This window comes from Marmota flaviventris, chromosome 18 (genome assembly GCF_047511675.1).
Source record: "Marmota flaviventris isolate mMarFla1 chromosome 18, mMarFla1.hap1, whole genome shotgun sequence".
NCBI classification, from domain to species: Eukaryota; Metazoa; Chordata; class Mammalia; order Rodentia; family Sciuridae; genus Marmota; species Marmota flaviventris.
Genome location: NC_092515.1, coordinates 28207486 through 28226293, shown reverse-complemented (window position 1 = coordinate 28226293; position 18808 = coordinate 28207486). Strand labels below are relative to the sequence as shown.

The window sequence follows — 18808 nt, the reverse complement described above, 5'->3', positions numbered from 1 at the left end:
AATAGAGGTTTTCATTGGCCAAACTGGGGTCAGTAGCCCCTTCCCAGTTCAATCAATTTCAGCAAGGGGGAAGAGTCATAGGACATGTCATGTGAGAAAGGGATAGCTACGAGGGCTATAATGTGTCCATATCATTCTTAGAAAAGGAGACTCACCAGGGACCAGGAAGCCACTCCAGTTGGTTATCTCTCATGCCTCTCTGAGCCTTCGTTCCCTCCACAGTGAAGTAAGATGATATTGACACAGCTGTGAGTTTTTGATGAGACTGTGTATAACATGTCCAGTGGCTGGAAATGTTCCACAAATATTTGCATATTCATTTTTACTTGTTGTTACTATTGTTGTTGCTGCTGTCGGTAGAAGGACTTGCTCAGTCAAAGGAAGACCAAGGTGAACACCAGGAGGCTGTGGGCCGAGCAGAGCCTTGGTCACGGGTGCTGCCTGAGCCCGTGTTCTCACAAGGCCACTGAGTGCAACCTCATGTGGACATACCCAGGACCTGCAGTGGGGGTGATGGGAGAAGGTGGCCTCCAAGACAGCTCCCTGCCCAGGTCTCAGCCCATCCAAAGGGAGAACAGTCCGGATCCGCTTCCTCTTCTCCAGTCGTGAGGAACAAGCAAGAGAATGTGAATGGAAGGGAAAACTGTAAAGTCTTATTAGCAGTTTATTGTTGTTATTAATTATCATCTCAGAAAACTGCTGGGATTATGAGTCTGTATTTCCTCACATTTTCTCTAATGGCTATTACCATGAGGGGAGCCAAGCAGACTTAATTTGCTAATGCCAACAACTTAATTATGCAAAACCAGATCTGCTAATGAATTTCTCCCACTCTGGCTGCTGGTGCTGATTAGTTTTGCAGGTACCTTTATTGGAGGGAGAGGGAGGGCAGGAGCTTGGGTGTTTAGCTGTCCCTCCTCTATGCCCAGAAGCCACCCACTCGCACACACACACACAACCTGGACCAGGGCCACCTAAGATATGAATCACCAGCTCTGAGAGGCATCAAGATGGCTGAATAGATTATTTGGTAATTTAAGGTGTTCCCCCCCCCCCACTGAGAACAGAATCAAATAGCTTGTCTCAGAAGGCAGAAAAAGGCCACTATTGAATTAAATGGAAGCTACAAATGACTTTTTTCCTCTCTCCTCCTCTCTCTGCTCTATTTCTGATGGCTATTTATAGACCCGAGTCTTCTTGTTGCAAATGAGGGACATTCTCTTCCCCCATCCTCCACTATTCTGCCCCATATCCTTGAGGACGGTGGTCTTTGGAGGATCTCAGGATTAGACTTTGGGCACTGGTAGCCCAGGCCCCTTCTTGGCCCTCCTGTACCCTCTTATCAGCTCCTTCAGTGGGTAGCTGCCCCATCCTTCTCCCCCTATGAGCTTCTCCAAGAGCAGGACCAGTCTGCCTGCTCAGGGCCAGATGGAGGCTGGGGACAGTGAAGGCCCCATACATGTCATAGGATTTCAGTGACAAACTAAGAAACCCCTCTGGCTTAGTGAGGCCAAAGAAGACAATTTACCAGAAGAATCCAAACACTCACAGATGAAAAGGAAGGGGAAATAAACTTTCAAAGCCTTGGGGAGGGCAAGATTCAGGACGGCCTGGGGATCTGGGGATGCTGTACTTTTAGGGCACAAATATTTTCCAGGTGTTTTAACAACAAATAGTTCAAATCCCACTGTACCATACTCACTGCGTGACCTTGAATAAGTTTCTTAACCTCTCTGGGGCTAATTTATCTGTCATAGGATCATAAATCCTTCCACCCCATCTCTCACAGTTTGTTGTGAGTATAATCCAGATGCCAGCTGCAGTCCTGCTGTTCTTTGAAATCTAAATGAAATTGGCTGGGACCCCAGATCGCTAGTCAATGGAAATCCAATATCCTCCCCCAAGATTTCTGTGAATACTTGGGGATGGTTGCACTCAGGGGCACCTCTTGTCCTGTGGGCATCTCCAGCTCATTGGTATTATTGCAGAAGGAAACCTAAACAAACTCTCTAACTTCATTTACTCTTTGTTGACTTCAAAAAAAAAAAAAAATCACTTGGGAGGCTGAGACAGGAGGATCACAAGTTCAAGGTCAGCCTGGGTGACTTAGCAAGACCCTGTCTGAAAATAAAAAGTAAATTTAAAAAGGGGTGGGGATGTAGCTCCGTGGTACAGTGCTTGTCTAGCCTGTGCAAGGCTCTGGGTTCAGTCCCCAGTACTGTGCACATATAGAAACAAAATCACTAGTTTGGGAAGTCACAAACTGGGTCTTGCATTATTAGTCTCCCCTTAGCCCCACTATAGATAACTTCTCCAAATGAAGGCAACTCACGGGTTAAAACTTTTCTTCTGTGAGCAGCTGCATTTCCCTATCTTTCCCAGCATAAAGTTGCTATTCTGTTATCTTTCCCTTTTCTCTGGTGAAAGATGCTTTTTTGTATCCTAATGGCTAATGGCTGAGTTAGCTATTCCTGGAAAAGGAATTAAAATGACATGAGTTATAAGACTTTCCAATCAGGAAATTTTCTTTAGATTTAAGATCCCAGGACTTCCAGTGGTCTGCAGATGACTGCAGTCCAGGCATTAGAAAACCAGATCACCCGAAACTTGTGACTACTCGAAACCTATGATGTCCATTGTGAGATATGCCTCCCCACCGCTCCCTCTGGAAGCCTTGCACCTACAAGCCCTAAGTGAGGTGGTCTTTGTTGGTAAGAACTTCCATCTTCTTTGATTTGCTAGCTTTCTAAATAAATCCTGGTCCTTGTCCCAACAATGTGTCCTCAAGTCCTTGGCCTTCTCAAGTGGCAAGCCATGAACTCGGGTTCATGGTCACAGCAGCCCACATCCATGGCTGTTTTGTGTCTCTGCAATTCAGCCTCCCTCCTTGATTTCCCCAAAGGAACATTTATGTTGTGATCTGGAACAAGCAAACTTCAGTTCCCCACAAAACGGAGGATTTAATATTTTTGTATGGAATGTGCTTGTGCATTGATGAATGATCATAAGATAGTACCTGTCGGGGTTTTAGCCCCCCCACTTCCCTCCTGACCCGTGGGAGAGAGGGGGAGAGCACGCCCCGACCAGGACGAGCCAAGAAAGGAGAGGGCCGACTGACAGCCCGCACCCAGCCCTTCCTCCTTCACTCCCTGAGGACAATCAGATGTGTCAGGGAGAACAGTCAAAGCAGGAGCTCATTTATTGAGAAAACACACACAGCTAATATAATGTACAGGAGCCAATCAGGGTAAAGGTCAGCAGGGTGGGGAGAGTTCACATGTACACCCATCCTACAGGCCGTAATGGGAGACAAGAGCTGTCCACGAGGGCAGAAGGGTTCTGAGCCTATCCTAGAGGTGGTCCGATTTTTCGTCACAACCCACGGCAATGACTTCTGGCTAATCGCCAGGCGCCCTCTTAGCCACATGTGGCCCCAGGACTGGGAAGCGGGTAGCAGCCAGCAAGTTAGGTTTCCTCTTTTCTGATGCAACATGCCCCGCATGTTACATCATGCCCTACAACTACCCACTACAGTTATTATATAAAAGTTACTTTCATTGTTAAGAAATTAGCCCTCTGCCATCTTGCCAAAGACTACCTACCCATTTTCTCTCTCCTCTGCACTACCCCGCCTCCACCAAAATCCTCTTGCATTTCTTATGTTGAGCATTGGATGATCCCTTTGCTTCACTGTCACCTTCCAGAATATTACCTTCCACCTGCAAATTGGCCTATCAAGGAACTTCCTAAAGTTGGTGCCTTCTTTAAAAGCATCATCCATTAAAATAATAATTTTCCATACTCAATACATGAAGATCAGTTAAGTATGAAAGTGTTTTGAAAACCACAAAGTACAGCCCACATGTGAAAGGTTATTAAGTCTGTTTCTCTTAGTCACTGGACAAAGCTTCTTGGAATGAGTCTAAGCTCTTTTTGCTTGCATCCATCTCTCTGCCTTGTGAAAAGTATAGGATCTAATGGATTTTCCTGAAACAACCATTTTCAGGCTCCAGAGAAACCTAGCCTCATTATCTTGAATTAAACATATCCATCCCAACCATCCCTTTCCACTTTTAAAAATTCTTATTGGAAAATAATTTACATACAGAGAGACAAATCATGAATTTTTACATCTGTATAACCAGCACTCAGCTCAAGACAGAGAAAATGACTAGCTCTAGAAGCCTCCCTTGGGTTTCCTTCCAATCACTGCCCCCAAAGTTGACCTCTACTTGTTCCTGGTCACATGTGTATCAGTGGTAGAGCAGGGATTTGAGCCTGTGCAGCCTGAGCTCTTATCTCCACTGCTTCCCTGTGTTTCTGAGAACACAGGCTAATAATATATCATAGAAAGTGATTGCAATGGAAACCTCCAAAAAATGAAGCCTAAGTTTAAGGGAACAGAATATTTTATAATGAGCAGTAGGCATAGCTGCTCTTTGCTCCAGAAGGAAACAGTATCATGCACTTTTAAGGATATTTGCTGTACAAACATCCTAGGAAAGATCATCTGGAGCAGAGGCAGCCAGTCCCCCTGCTCATGAGCTGCATAGAAATATGAGAACCCCATGAAGAAATGTGTCCTAACAGCTGCTCTGGCCTAGCCACCTTCCACACCTGCTGCCTCATCAGCAGCAGAGATGCTGGAGCTGCCCACAGAACCCAAGGACTTGAAAGGTTGGCCTGAAAGGGAGACTATCATGCCATCTGGAGGTGGCCCCTGAGCAGCTGCAAGCCTAATCCATGTCAGGCCCACTGGCCCTGGTGAAGTTGTGGGCTCTGAGGACACCAGCTGCTGGGCTCATGCTTAGACCCCCTGGGCACACCCCCCTTCTCTCCTCTGCCCTCTGCCTCCTGACACCTTCTCTGCCTCTCCTAAACCTTCTCCTCACTTCATTTTATTCTCTCTTCATTATTTTTTCTTTTGTTCTGGCTCTTCCTGTATCTCTTCCTCTCTTGATGATTTTATATATGGGGCTGACTACATCACCATGAATGTGATAAAAGAAGGAATTGTCACTTACTCATAAGCTCTGCACCCAGAGATAACCACAGGGAACATTTTGGACTCATTCTCCCAAAGTTTTCTCTACACGTGTCCAAATATACCAACATGCTTACCACCAAATTGAGATTCCACCCAAATGGCTCTCAGACTCTCTAAGCTGCTCCAGAGGAGAAGGCAAGAGGAAGAAGCCTTTCTTCCCTGCCTTCCCCTAGAGAAAGGGAATGACAAGAACCTGGGACCTTTGCTGGCTGCCCAGGGTACTGGTTTTCTGGGACACCAGCTGAACCTGAGTCCCCCTTCCTAACCCATTCCCAGCAGCAGGCTCAAGTCTAGGGGAAATCTCAACTATGAGGGGTCCTCGGGAATGGAGGCTGGGATGATCACATCTGTTCTTCTGATCCCTGAGCAGATCCCAACCACGAGGAAAGGAAGCTTCTATGCACACAGAGGAACCTGCGGATTGTAGAGCAGAGGCCAGAGTGAAGTGTTGGGGGGCTTTTATACTTGTGTCCAATACACACACCCATACAGACTTTCAGTCCAGTCCCAGCAAACATTGTGGGGAAGGGTATGAACCGGCCTTGGCCACACAACTAGCTTTCCTTTGACTTAAATTGAGACTGATCCTCATTTTGGATGTGCCTGAACCCTCAATCACCCCCCAGGATGAGCTGGGAAGACAGCCTGGCTGGACAGCCTGGTAAGGACTTTTGGGTGGAGGGAGCATTTGGGTGGCTTTTAAGTTTTCACTATGATCAATAATGCATTTCCTCTGTTCTTAAAGGCTTATTACAGGAAATTCAGACAACAGCCAAGATTGTAGAATTATGTTAGAAGTTTTCCCTCAACCTGTCACCACTCCCCACAAAGATGACCACTGAAAATTGGTTAGTACCTTCTCAGAATTATTCTTGTACATAGGCAAAAATATGAGCACATATGAAGTTTTGTTTTTTTTTAACACATACAGAAACTTCCTTTTCTCACTCATTTTACTCAACAAGCCTTCAGGAGCCTTTCTTTTGCCAGCTCAGTGCAGAGGGAGCTGCCACATTAGGAAGAAGATTTCTTGGAGAAGAGAACCACGTCAGTGTAAGACGACTTGGCAGAATGAGAATCCATTCAGCCTTCCCACAAACATTCTCCATCACCTATGTGTGCTGAACAGGCCTGCAGTTAGAGAGACCCAGGCTCAGAGCCCACCACCACACTGCCCAGCTGTGTGAAGGTCATGGAACCTTCCTGAGTACTTACCTCATTGTGCAGATTACGTGAGAAAGTATGTCAAAAGTTTGGCAGGGACCTAATGCATAGAGGGTGCCATGATGTCTCAAAACCTGAACAAGCTGGGCTTGAGGGTATGGCTCATGGTAGTGTTGCTCAGTATATGTGAGGTCCTGGGTTTGATCCCCAGCACTGAAAATCAAGAACCAGACACAAAAATAGCTTCATGGCCCTCTATGGTCAGGGTGTATTGGGTGACTTTTTTTTTTTTCCTTACTCCACTGAAGAGCATGGACTTTTTTTCCCACAGTTTGCTCATTTATTTGACAGACAAGATCATTTCCTCCAGTTATGTTTTCCAAATCCTTATATGAACCTTTTGTAAAGAGACTATTATCACCCCTCATTACTAAGTCACCTTGAGCAAAACCTTGATGTCTCTGAACACTTTCTGTCTCTAAAATGGAGAAGAGTTAAATTAATCCTGTTTCTGCACCTGCCCAAGGCCACCTAGAGGACAAATTAGAATATTGCCATAAAAATGCTTTGTCAGCCCTACAGCAGTGTAGACACGTGTGGGAATTCGGAGGTGTCCAGGGCAGTGGCCCCACTAGAAAATACATTCCTGGGAGGGCAAAAATGGACTCAGCAAACACTTGTCAAATAATAAATGATACTTCTTGATTGAAAAATAGGAGAATGCAAGTCCTGGGAGGTCTTTAGAAAGTTTACCAAGAGGGGAGGAGGGAGGAGGAAGGCAGATCACATCAGAGTGTGATCTTCTTTCCTCCCTCCCTCTCTGCCTTCTTTCTGTCCTTCCTTTCTTTCATTCATTCAACATATTCACTCCCCTGATTTGTTTAAGGGGAGGAAAAAGAGCGACAATGACACTGACAACAGCTCATTGTTTCACACACACTTCCCAGTTTACAGTGCACCATCACAGGATCACGCCTATTTTTTTCATTTGTCCCCTGAAGTAGGAAGTGCACTTCCATGTTAAAGATGTAGAGGCGGAGGCTCAAAAAAGTTATATAATCTCTCCAAAGTCACAGGATATAGTTGGGAACCAATGTACCATTCCTCCCGAGCACATTCACCATCTCACTCTCTTTCTGAAGGATCACCCTTACTTCCCGCTCCTCCAAACACTTCCTTTCCCAGGTTTTACTCTGGACCAACCATGCATCAATACGACAAATGTCTGGAAGGAAAGGGCTCTAAGTGCTTTCCCTTCCTGGGGGCCATGCATTCAATTAGTGTTTATTGAGCCTTGGGTTGGATGCTCCTTCTTCCTCCCTTCTTCTCTGTCCTTACTTACTGAGCACCCTTCGAGTATAGGGTCTTTCAGTAGATGTTGGGGAGACACCTGTGACCCAAAAAGGAGCCGTCCTTGTTCTTATGGGGTTTCATAAAAACTCTCAGCTGTCAGAGAGGAGGGGCTGCACCCAAGATTTTCTCTCCTCTTTGTCCGGGTTCTAATGGAATCTCTCCGTCCAGCAAGAACAGTCTTGTTTTCCTCCCGGTAATGGAGGAAAATCATTTCACAAGCCAGCGCGCCCTCTGGTGGCCAGAGTTGGGGACTGTTTGTTTCTGCTTGGGAACCCTTTTCCTGGATCCAGGCTCAGGGAAGCTGTTTCCGCAGTCTTTGCGCCAGGGGCCCACCACTCACCTGAGCCCAGCCCCACAACATCATTCTACTGTCCCTGACCACCAGGTGCTGCCCTCCCTCAAGGTCACCCTCAAAGCCACTTGTCCCGCAACTTTTCACCTCAGTTTCCATCAACTCTTGACAGTACTTGATATTTCTCTGCACCAGTGTTGCTAAGGGGTGTGTCCCCTCTCTCCTACTGAGCAGAGGGGGCTTCCCGAGAGGGGAAGAGAACCCAGAGCCTCTTCATGGTGGGTGCTCAGGCCATTTCTAAAGAATACACAAAGGAATTTCAGACAAACTAGAAAAAGCCTCACTGGGAGAGCCCTGGGCGTGCTGAGGGCCGAGTATTGGGTTGCCAGATGAAATACAGGACAACCTAGCTAAATCTGAATATCAGACAACAAGTAATCTTTTTTAGTCTAGGTATGTCCCAAATATTGCATGGTACCTACTTATACTGATTTTTTTCATTGTTTATCTGAAATTTGAATTTAATCAACATCCTCTATTTTTATTTGCTAAATCTGGTGACCTTGGCTGGGTGGAGTAAGGGCCATCAGGAGGCCCATGTGGCCATGGTGGGGAGCAAGGTAGGGAGAGGCTGGGTGAGTAGGTTTCCAGAGAGGTTGGGGAAGACCAGAAGTTCTGGTATATATAAATTTATACCAGAACTTCTGGTATAAATCCAGCTTGTGGCCAGAGAAGACAGCAGTAATGAAAACTTACTTACCTGGAACTTACAACCATATCATCTGGTGGAACAGAGCCTTGGGAAACAAGGACAAACTTACCTGTTTCCCAAGGATCTGCTCAAATGTCCCTTCCCCAGCCTTTTCCATCTGTCCAACCACTAAAGACCCCTCTCCATTATCTTCAAACTGATGTCTACAGGACACACCCAGAACGTGGAGTGTTTTTCTCCAAGTTAATCACCCAACCCTTCCCTTAAGAGCAGAAGCTGACTCTCCTAAGACACCTAGAAAGAATCAGTCATTGGTGTAAAACAAATGGATTTCAAGATGAAAATTCCCAACTCTTTACAGTCCACCTGTGCTCTATAATGTTGGGCCAGTTCTGCAGCCGCTCCCTGTTTCAGTTTCCTCATCAGTAAAACAACCAAACATACTTTATAAGGTAGTCACTGTAAAGTACCTGAAACAAGCCTGGCATATAATAAGTGCTCAATAAATATTAGCTCTTAATCTTTACTACTATTGCTCACACAGTGCTTGCTGAGATAAGTATCTCCCACTGATTTTTCTCCTAGAATGCTATTGCACTCTAGTTCTTCCCTATGCTCCATGGCAGGTAGGATGGCTTGGGGAGATTTCCTTCAACCTGAGCAAAGTGCAGGCTGTGCAGGTAATGAGATATCACATTCCTTCAGTGAAACAATCTTTTGGCACGAGTTCCCTATGACCATGGCTATGCATCTATGTTTCTAGCAATATTAGAGCCCATTTATAATGATTTATGGTAATTATACTGGACAAGAGTTTGATGGCTATTAGGCCTCTTTATTTGGCTGGAAAATATTTGAAGCATGAAGCTGTGTGAGACAATCAGCACCAGCACCATTACGAAAACATCCTTGTATTTGGAACCAATTTGGACTGTCATTTTTAATATCACGGATTATTCATCTTCAGATTCCAAGTCCTTAGTACCTGTGTTCTGCTGCTTCAGTATCTAGAGGACGTCGAGTAGCAACAGGCCTGTCCTGGGGGTGGGCAGCCAGGTAGGCATCAGCCCCCAGGGACTGATTCACAGCGGATGCCAGATCCTCCCAACACAGCTTTTCCCCAGCATCATTTCATCTCCCCTTTTATGGAAAGACACTACCGCAAGGGACATGCCACTGAAAGTACTGCCTCAATGTCCCCTCTTCTTCCTTCTCCTGAAGAGGGAACAGAATAATTGGGGCTGTCCTCTAGCCAACACACACCATGAATTTATATTGGCTGTTTGGGGCTGGCATACATGCTGAACCCAATGTTCAAATTGAATATCACCCCTGAATAAAGCAGTCACGAAATTATAATAAATAGGAATTTCTCAAGCTGTGCCTTTGCCTTGCCAAAATAGCTGGATTAAAAAGTTTAAAAATTAATTAACAGGCCAGATGTTTAATTTTCCACAATGACAAATACAACATTCATCTATATTTCTTCTACTTTCCATCTGAATATTTCAGAGTAACATAGACAAGCACTCTGGCTCTTTTTCAGATTACTCCAACCTCATATGTGAACGTTATTTTCTATTAATATTTTAGTTGTAGATGGACACAATACCTTTATTTATTTTTTTTGTTTATTTGTTTATTTTTGTGGTGCTGAGGATCAAATTCAGTGTCTCATACATGCTAGGCAAGTGTTCCACCACTGAGCTAGACCCCCAGCCCCTTGTATGTGTACATTCTTTACAAGCACAAGAAAGTAGAAAGACTCTGCCCAGGAGGACCTGAATTAAGGTCATGAAAGCATAAAGTCAACCCATGGCCCGTGTCTGTGCCCAGATGCCCCTGCAGTGGGCTCCTGGGCCCCTCCACAGTCTCCAGGGACCCCTGGAAAGATTTCTCTCCCCAAAAGCAAGTTGCCGTAGGATTCCTTTGACCTTCAATTTAATGAGAAAGAACAATGAAGCAATTACTGGGCAAGGGTTCCAGGGCTACCTGGACTTGGCAGGTCCGATTCATTTAACCTCTTCTTTGTTTGGAAACTCAGATTGACTTTAATGATGTAAAATAAAGTGGCTTCCAGGAGCATCTCTTGACACTAATGGAGCCTGTATGCCCTTTTTTAAAAATAGACATTGAAATATGTAAGAACACCCATGTCACCGTGGGACGCCCACTTACCAAGTTTTGGCCACTTTAACTACTCCTGATAATTAGACTCTGTAAAACTGCAGCCATTTCGCTTGTCTCCATCTGGGAAGAAAATTCATTGTTTTAATATCCACTGGTAAACTTAGAATTCTATTTGCCCAGAGAAAACTCATGAAACAAGCTGGAGATAAGAACAGGAAAAACAACTGTGATGTTGGCACAGGTGATTGGAGAACCTCCCTCTCCCTCTCCTTGACCCCTACCCTGGGCACAGGAGGGTGCATAGGGAGGCAGCACAGGTCGGCCTGACACTGATGGTTTTAGACTATCTGTTCTCTGCTCCTCCCAAGGGCAGGTCAGGATTGGGGCAGCTGTATATCAGAAGGTCATTTACAGGAGGAGCCTGGGGAGTGCCAGAAATGACTCCAGCCTTCCTTCCTCCGAGGGATGGCACAAACCTGGAGGGTCTTACAGGGCGGGTGACCACATGGCTTGCTGGGGCCCGGGGAGCAGCTTTCTACTTTAGTTAACTAAAGCCCACAGTGCTGACTGGTGGCCTAGCCCCAGACTATGGACAATGAACAGCAGGCATCTCAGAGCCCACTGCATGCCTTTCCCATTCACTTTCCTATGAGCCTAAGACCCAAAGCTCAAACGGCCATCTTGACATCTCTAGGTGGAAGAGTCAAGCTCAACACATTCAAGCCACACTTAGATGTTTCCTCCCCGCTACTGCTATCTGCTCCCCTTCCCACACCCCCTGTCTCAAGAAGGACCCTCCAACCTTCCAGCACAAAACTCAGAAGCCTCAAAGTCACCTCCCTTGTCCTCAGCCCTGATACAGAGGTTCTTGGTGCCTGGCCCATGTAGGAACACTGACACATGCCAACTTTTAGAATCTACAAAAGGTATCCCGGGAAACCGTCTTTCCTCAGAAGGAGGTCTGGAAGTGTCAGGGAGCTGGAATTCTCCAGAAGCAGCCTTTGAGCAATGATGCAAAACTCCCTCATTCCTCTGAGATGTATGTTCCACACTGTGTGACCAAGTTTCCTGGTAAGTTTAAACTCCAGTTGCCCAACAGCAGGACCCACTTCACGGACATGCTACATGGGCAGCTAGCTGCAGGATCCCCATGCTTAGAAGGGACCCGTGCTGGGCTGGGTGCTCTGCCACCAGCACTTTGAAATTCTTAACAACTTATGAGCAAGAGGCCTCCAATTTTCACTCTGTATTGGGCCCTGCAAAGGATGTAGCTTGTTCTGCCCAAGCTGACTTGAGAAGGTCCTGGCTACCTGCCTTCTTCTCTCCCCGTCTCTCTTCCCTGCTTCCTGGTCAATATTTTCTGGCCTCTCAACTAAACAGCTTGCCCTACAATCCTTGTCCCTTCTGAGAAAAGCCAAACCAAGACCCTTTCACATCCATTTCTTGGGAATCTTCCTGCTTCCCTCCCTCCATCTGCACCTTACCTTGGTGCTCATTCTTGCTTGGTCACTGCAGTGGTCGCCACATCCACTAGGCTCCCTCCTTCTCAGAAGCCACAGGGTTTCTTTGTCATTATAACAAAGCTCCTCATGTCATCTTCTCTCTTGCAGTGGTTGACACTGGATGATGTACATAAAGGCCTGTCACCTCATGTTCTATTTGGGAGCATACTTTTTAAATCCCATAATAAAAGTTAAATTAAAATTACTTCCCATTGCTCTTATCACAATAGCACAAATCACTGTGGCCCCTAAGAAACTGCAGGATCTGACAGCCCTTGGTTTCTTTCTCTGTAGACCAGCCTTTCTTTTCCTCAAGCTGGATTCATTTCCTCCTCAGGGCTTTTGCACATGCTATGCCTTCTGTCAGGAATGCCCTCTTTCCTCATATTTCTCATTCCTCTCTAATACTTCTTTGCCTAGATACTTAACCTCTCTGCTTCTTGGTTTTTCTTCATCTGTAAAGCAAGAATTATCTTGCCTAGCATGTGCAAGGCCCTGAGTTGATTTTCAGCACCAAAAACAACAACAACAAAGGATGATAATAGTTCTTACCTCCCAGTATTTTCTTATAAGATTGTTATTAGAATAAAAGTGCCAGGCACGAAGCAAACACTTCATAAACACCAGCTACTATCAGTGTAAGTACAATGCCATACCTTCTTGGCTTGAAGTAAAATCATCATTCCAGGAATCTCAGTCACGTTTATCCTGTGGCTTCAAATGACCCCGAATTCCCTCTAGTTGTACGTTCAAAAGATGGAAGAGCAAGAGCACTAATGCCAGGCCAGCAAAGTGTTGTCTGGGGACAGTGCCAGCAGGCCATCCCTCAATTATGGTGACAATCAAGTGAACCCTAAAGATATCGAGGGCCTATAAGCACAAAGCATGATTATCACATGCAGGACCCAGGGCTACAGCCAGCCCTCAGTGAATCAGAAGCCCCAAGGCCTGCACTGGCCTGTTCAACCGGTTCCATCAACTGTTGCTGGCCTTTGATTGGATGTTCACACATTTAATCAGATTCAACCTGAGGTTATCAGTAATAACCAGGATGCCAAAACTTCCTCTCTGTGAGTTAGCTAATTTCATGACTTACTATGTGGTGATCTGATTCAAGTTTAATTGGCTACCTGCGTGTCCATAGAAATCCCCAGGGCAGCAGTTTCAGGGGCATCATTTTCTAGAGTTAGGAAGGGGAGAGCATCCCATAATTACCATATGCCAAATAGTGTCCAGCCTCTGTGCCAAACTTTAAGGCCCCTACCATGTGCTATCTCACTGATCCATCACAAACTTACTCTTCTTTGAGGTTCTGAAGCTTGGGAGAGTGAAGAAACTTGCTTGAGAGCACCCTGGCAAGATTCAAAACCAGGTGTGTCTGGCCCCAAGACTGAAACCTTTCTCCAAATTCCATTCAGCGTTTCCCAGATCCAGGATTCCTGGACTCCATCCCCTCATCTCTGATTCAGAAAATGTGGGGGTTGGGCCTGAACAATTTTTAAAAGTTTCCTGGGAAGCCCCAAAGATGTAGATTTAAGAACAATTTACAGAGCTAGGCAAGGTGGCACAGGCCTGTAATCCCAGCAACTCTGGAGGCTGAGGCAGGAGGATCTGGAGTTCAAAAAGCCAGCCTCAGCAAAAGCAAGGCACTAAGCAAGTCAGTGAGGCCCTGTCTCTAAACAAAATAGAAAATAGGGCTGGATATTGTGGCTCAGTGGTCGAGTGTCCCTGAGTTCAATCCCCTGTACCAACAACAACAACAACAAAAACAACATTTACAGGAAGCAACTCTTTCCTCAGATCCAAACAAAATAGCCTCATGAGGTTTAGTTTGTGATTTTGGTTCAGTTTAACCACTGGCTTTAAACTATAAACTAATCAACCTGAGTTTATTTAAAATTATACCTGATCTTATTTCAAATCAGACTTTTAGCCTCTCGATATAGCTTTTTATTTACTGACTAAACCTCTGTTCCAAGGAAGCATTTATTCCATGACCGTGCACACTGCAGCACCCCCCGCCGTACACACCCACCATGCTCTTCTCACATTGTAAGCTCTTAGAGGAAGAAATTGGGTACCTGTCACTTCACCGCACACAGAAAGACATTTAATCTGTTTCTTAGCCCAGCACACGTGGCTTGATAGCAAAAGGCATTTTCCTTGTCGCCTTCTCATATTACAGCAACAATTTTGGCTCCTGGAGTTCTGTAGACTCCTTTTTGGCAGGAAGATTAGACCAAGAGCTGCATTAAAGATACAGCCCTGTACCCTCCAAGGTATTAATAGACGGGAATCATGTCGGAGCTTCCTAGAGCAGAACCATCTCTGCAGTCAGAGCTGTGAGTCTGAACCAATTCAGGAGAAGTTGCTGCTTATGAAAAGAAGACTCCCTGAGCTTATAAATGGATTTTTTTTATGAACTTCTTGCCCTGCTTCTGATTTCAGCACTGGAGCATCCTGGATCATGCTTCTAACAAATGTGTTTCCCAACTCAAAACTTGGGCTTCTGATAAGAACCACTTTGACTAAGTCCTGAAGTCTATTTAGATAAATAGTAGCCTATTTCATATGGACATTATTTCTATTAAAACACTATAACCCTCTTGTGTTCCTCTACCACTTGCAGAAAGCCTTAAGGAGTAATAACTAATTTAATAGCTAAAATAAATGCTTAAATCCATTGTAGAATCAGCCACCAAGTCACGTTCCCCTAAAATTATAAAAGCAGGAACTGAAGACAAGAAAATCCAATAAGGCCAGTGATTTCAGCAATATGGCAAACTGGCCAAAACCAGGAGGGTTAATAAGCACCGGAAAAAAAACTTTTGCAGTCTCAGAGTGTCATCAACCAAGGAGCCACAAATTAGGGGGAAAAGAAGAAGAAGAAGAAGAAGAAGAAGAAGAAGAAGAAGAAGAAGAAGAAGAAGAAGAGGAGGAGGAGGAGGAGGAGGAGGAGGAGGAGGAGGAGGAGGAGGAGGAGGAGGAGGAGGAGGAGGAGGAGGAGGAGGAGGAGAAGGTTGAAAAGAGGAATAACAGTGAGAGCAAAGAAAACCAGGAAACAAAATTAGACAATCCTGTTGAAAATGTCAGCAAGGATGAGGCCCAGTCAGGTAGTCAATGAAAGAGAGCTAATAAACACAAGTGGGTACCACTGCACTTAGATGATTCTAAGACCAGAGAGTCAGGAGAGACCTGGATCCACAACAGTTTTCAGTGTTAACCTGAAGCAAATAAATCACCCCATAACAGGAGAAATGACACATGAAGTTGGAGGCAAGACAGACAAAAAAGAGATGACAGTGTAAGGGGTGTGTGGTAATATCCAAAGCGTCCAGTGTAAGGAGTAAGGGGGGTAATATCCAAAGTTCCTTAAGAGGCTGAGGGACAAGGATAGGGAAGAGGAGGAGGCAGAACTTTGATTATTTGTATGATTTCACGGTGAAAAGACAGAACAACCATTTCAAATAGAAATTAACACCATTATGATGGATTACTATGACGATGGTACAGGTGTACAGGAGTATCCTGTGGAAGAAGCATTGCTTAAAGAGTATATTAAACATCAAATTGAACATTACTTCAGTATAGAAAACTTGGAACATGACTTCTTTCTTCAGAGAAAGATGGATGAGCAAGGCCTCTTGCCTATTTCCCTGATTGCTGGATTTCACCGTGTGCAGACTCTCACTACAAAACTTAATCTCATTTTAGAGGCCCTGAAGGACAGCACAGAAGTAGAAGTTGTGGATGAAAAAAATGAGGAAAAAGATAGAACCAGAAAAATGCCCAATCCCGGGCCCTCCTCCCAGAAGTGTGCCACAAACAGACTTCTGTCTGCTGATCCATTGTCCAGAGTTCGTGCCAGGCCAAACCCAGTCAGGGTGATGATCTACTGATGGCCTGGATGTCATCTGATGGGCATGTGCAGTGGAACAGGTGACTCACTGAAATGCACTGTAAATACTGGAACAAACCGTGCTGCAGAGATGGAAGCCACTAGAGTGCCTTCTGTGTGACAGTGTCTACTGCCGACCACCGGGCAACATGACAGTGGAGGTGACCAACTCTGCCACAACAGGAGACAGAGACAGAGATGGCTGCTAGCATTTCAGGAGCTGCCTGACCTTTTCCGTGTGACTGGACTTAGGCCACGTGGCTACTTTTATTTACCGGGGAAGCTAATTATGATCACTGTGGAGATAAAGCAAGGTTCAGTCTTTTGTTCCCAGGAATATGTACTTGTATCTAGGTCAATAAAGCAGAGAAAGAGAAGACTGTGTAGTGTTTCCCAGCGTGCCAGGCCCTGGCTCTTGATCTGCTCTTTGCCATGGTGAACACTGGGTAACTCACGTGTTAAGATGTTTCACGTGAGTCAAGTGTGGTGGCTCACACCTCTAATCCTAGCAGCTCAAGAGGCTGAGACAGGATTATGAGTTCAAAGCCAGCCTCAGAAACTTAGCAAGGCGCTAAGCAACTCAGTGAGATTCTGTCTCTAAATAAAATACAAAATAGGGCTGAGGATGTGGCTCAGTGGTTGAGTGCCAAAAAAAAAAGATGTTTCACGTGGACTGTAAGATTTACTAATGTGGACATTTAAGGGGTAAAAAATTGAAGAAATAAAAAAGGGTGTTTTTTCCATTATTCTTCAAGATGTATTTTTTGACACATCAGTATAAGTCCTGCCCATCAGAAAAGCATTAATGATGGACAGTTTCACAAGAAATTTTTATCTTATATTTCTTTGCCATCCCTGTGCTTCTAATCCCAGCAAGCAACTTGGGCAAGTGTTTTAAAAGTTGAAGAAATGCGACATTATTAGTTTGCTTGTTTTTTAAAGATATAATATCTGATTGTAAAAGTTAGATTTACTTATTGTATAAACTTGGTCCAAGATGACATTTTTAACCAGCTTATGAACAATCATCGGTAATTTGTATAATATAGAAAATACTTTTTCCACAAGATATTTAATTTAGGTCAGTCAAGTTGGTGATATCTGTCCATTATGCAATTATGCATTATAAATAAAATTAAAAGAAAAAAATCATAAAAAAATCCATTGTAAAAAAATAGTAATAGGGCTGGGGATGTGGCTCAAGCGGTAGCGCACTCGCCTGGCATGCGTGCGGCCAGGGGTTCGATCCTCAGCACCACATACAAACAAAGATGTTGTGTCCGCCGAGATCTAAAAATTAAATATTAAAAATTCTCTCGCTCTCTCTTTAAAAAAAATAATTTAAAAAAATAGTAATAATAGCACAGCCATACTTAAGCATTTAAATATAGATTGCTGGCTCTCCTAATGAATCTCTTTCCTGCAGACTTGGCCAGAAAAGATATTTTAGATGTCCCACAGAATTTTTTTTAATCTAGGAAAATCAGAATAAATGACAGTCTAAATGGTGCCAAAACATTTGGATGAAGTGAAAAACTTTCAGTCAACTAAGTCTTATCTATACCATATCAAGAAATCTCTTTGAACCAGGCATGGTGGCACAGGCCTAGAGTCCAAGCTACTAAGGAGGCTGAGAAAGGAGGACCACAAGCTTGAGGACAATACAGAAAGACCCTATCTCAAAACAAAACAAAAAGGGCTGGGGACGAAGCTCAGTGAAAGAATGCTTACCCAGGAGAGCAAGGCCAAAGGGGGTGGGAGTGCGTGCTTTGGGGAGTTGTTCAGAGATTGGTGCCATGCTGGAAGCCCACAGGCAGAGCCATCAGGTCACACAAACAAATGGACTACTTGGACAAATACAAGGACAAGGAGCTCAAGTACTGGCCCAAGGACATAGCAAAACTCCTCTCTAAAACCCATTTGATGCTGAATCTGAATGGAGGAATCTTGGCTTTCAACAGAGTCAGGATGGGTTTGTCATACAATCCATGAACTAGAAACTCACATCTCCTTGTTCTGACAGCCACTACCCAAGAAGCCGAAGAAATGAAGCTGGCGAGCCACTTTTCAGCCTCAGGCTTTACATAGCTGCTCTTACCTGCTAACATCTTTCTCATAACATGATTATGTTGCCTTCTTGTTTTCCACTTTGATCTTTAAATGACGTTCAGTGCACTGCTTGAATGTGCTGGTAACTAGGAATAGAGCCTCCACCACCATTGCCCTGTCAGATGAGTTCTCTGGGGACCCAGCCTCAGCTGGTTGTGACCCCAGAAGCCACAGTGTGCTTATATCCAGCAGAACACACTTGGCAAATGAAGAATCTGAGAATCAGACCGCAGTTGTTACAGGGATTGTGTAAACTTGCTGTTTTGTTTTATCCTGCTGGGTGTTGTATGTAGGGTGACTTGTGGATTTACGTTTCAATGTATTGGAAACTTTCCATTTTATTTCTGAAATCTGTTCCATACTAAAGCCTTGATTAAAGAGGAAATTTTTATAATATAAAAAAAGAAAAAAAGGGCTGGGGTTGTGGCTTAGCAGTAGAGTGCTGGCCTAGTATGTGCGAGGCCCTGGGTTCGATCCTCAGCACCACATAAAAATAAATGAAATAAAGGTATTGCATCCAGCTACAACTAAAAAATAAATATTAAAGAAAAAAAATGATCCAGGTGTGATGGCGCACCCAGCAGTTCAGGAGGCTGAGATT

At 44.6% G+C, this 18808-nt stretch overlaps 2 pseudogenes; both read left to right on the top strand.

Moving 5' to 3' along the window:
* Positions 1-14976: 14976 nt before the first annotated feature.
* On the top strand, positions 14977-16088 carry LOC114095679 (la-related protein 1B-like; annotated as a pseudogene).
* A 159-nt stretch (positions 16089-16247) lies between these two features.
* LOC114095681 (cyclin-dependent kinases regulatory subunit 1 pseudogene) lies at positions 16248-18148 on the top strand (annotated as a pseudogene).
* The last annotated feature ends 660 nt before the right edge of the window (positions 18149-18808 follow it).